Source organism: Perca flavescens, chromosome 13, assembly GCF_004354835.1.
Source record: "Perca flavescens isolate YP-PL-M2 chromosome 13, PFLA_1.0, whole genome shotgun sequence".
Taxonomy (NCBI): Eukaryota; Metazoa; Chordata; class Actinopteri; order Perciformes; family Percidae; genus Perca; species Perca flavescens.
The window spans coordinates 33,025,369-33,027,836 of record NC_041343.1 but is presented as its reverse complement, the minus strand read 5'-3'; positions in this window follow the sequence as shown (position 1 = coordinate 33,027,836).

The window sequence follows — 2,468 nt, the reverse complement described above, 5'->3', positions numbered from 1 at the left end:
GACATCAGTAAAGAGACGTTTAAATAGACGTAATAATCACACTGTGTCAGTTTGTTCACAGGAGTCACACCCTGTAACACTGGTGCTGCATTCAGGTCTTACGGGAAACATGGGAGAGAAGAGTTTCAGCTCTCAGGTTGTAAATAGTATTTGGGAATGTAAGATTTGAGGGTAAACGTTAAAACGTCTCTGACTTCTTGAATTATGATGAAACAATGTGAAGGAATTAATTAATTAAATCTGTATTTTGAACAATCAAAAGAAAAGAATACATTAAAAAAATATATGAATGAATAACAAAAACACACCAAAAAAATCCCCCCAGACTTTATCACATCTAGATCCAACCCGGTCTCACGCCAGTTTGTGAAATGGTCACATTATTTTTATTTATTGATTCGTGTACAGGTCACGATTTTCTCGTTTATTTTGTGTATAGGTCACGATTTTCGAACTTGACCATTTCACGAACTGCCATGACACTGGGCTGCTCACACAGGACACAATCCCAGCTCTCTAGGGTCAAAGTCCTGTGTTGGTTGACCCATCCACCACCCCGACCAACCTCCCTTCGCGGATTTTCGGCTTATTAATACTAGGGGGTAGGAGGAGGGTAGGAACGAAAACTGACCGGTAGATCGAGAGCTTTGCCTTCTGGCTCAGCTCTCTTTTCGTCACAGTCAAACAAGATAAATCAAACAGACCATTTTACAGAAGTACTGCTCCAGTTTACATCGTACTTTATCTAGCAATTAAGATAAGGAAGAACACACAAAAACTAAAATCAAGCAGCATTAACATCAGCCTGATATTCACTCTCCTTCCTCACTTCTGTACTTTTTAAAAATAAATCTTTAGTACCTTTTTTAAATTGCAACATATTTACACTTTGTTTGATCGATTCATTCAGACTATTCCACAAAACCACCCCACATATCAAAATACAAATTGAGCCCCTCTCTATGTGGAAAAACATGTAACCAAAAAGAAATAAACTACACATTATCTGTTGTCTTATGTGTCAGGGCTTCCAAGTCTGTGTAATATTTATTGACTCATTGCAGAGAGGAAATGTTGGCTGTAAAAAGCAACAAGTGATAGAAAACTCTTCTCATTTCTCTGTGACGGAGCAGTTATAGAGAGGAAAGTTAAAAAGGACAGAGACTGACTGACTCTAAGCATCAACACTGTACTTTGTGGTGTTTCAGGAGGAAAAGTGCCTTAGTTATACTCTCATATCAGTTTAACTTTTTCTCCATCAGCTTTGTATGACACCCTGAAATGAAGACAGGAAGAAAATATTTTGTTCATGTTAGTTTATTCATCACGTAAAGCTTCAGTTTGTTCACACATCCCATCAGTAAAGTCCGTTTAAAGACTCTTGTTCAATGGTTTCATGAACACATTATCTTCATCCACACAGAACCAGAATCTCAGCTATGTAACAGAGAAGAATGAGTTATTGATTATGATTATGATAACAACATTTGGTCCGCCAAACAAATAAATGTAAATCTAGATTTCTTTAGAAATGTCCACAAAGAGAACAAAGTGTGTAGGATAAAGGAGGTCTGGGGCTTTCTCTCTTCAGAGCCATGCAGTGGAAGAGAAACTACATTTTAATTTGATTTGATTTCTGTGTCACGCCAAACATTTGGCCCATCCCACATGGGATTACAAGACACCGCTATTTAACACACATCTTCCTGTCCTGCAGATACATAACATGGAGAAATACATGAATAACAAACAGCTAATATCTACAGGTTATCTCGCTAAAGAGCTTTTTTTTTTGTGGGTCAAAATGTGTCACTTTTCCTGGCCTTTTTTTTCTGATGTTTTTCGCTGCATTTCTGAAGCTTTTTCTGAAATTCTTTACACTTTTTTCAACGTTGTTTTATCATTTTTTTTAATTCAAATGCTATAAAATTTAATAAAACACCCAAATTCAATGAAAGTAGTGAACTGATCAGTTATTTTACTTGTAAAGAGTAATGGTTGTACGGAACCATCCATGTTATTTTCTTTGACAATTTGGTTGAAAGAAACCCAAATTTCTGATATAGAAACCTTTTGAAAAGGGGTCAAATGTGACCCGAAGACAACATATCGTCCTGTTTCAACAATCAAAGGTAAAATACCAGATCTCATCTGAGCACATTGAGAGCTTCTCCCCAAATGGTTTTCATCAACAAACAAAAATATCTCATCACTTCTAAAATGTCAATACAAGCTAAAAAAAAAAAAAAAGTCAAACTAATTTACAAAAACGTTTAGAAAAGCAAATAAATGTTGAGGAAAGTGACAAAAAAAATTGTCGATGAAAGCAAAAAAACCCAGAAAAAAAGCAAAAGTAATTTTAAACACATGAAAAACGTTGAAAAAACAGAATGACACAACAATCATCTCTCAGCAAGAAACATGGAGACTAAATAAGTCAAAGAGTTCAAACAAAGATTTTAACCCTT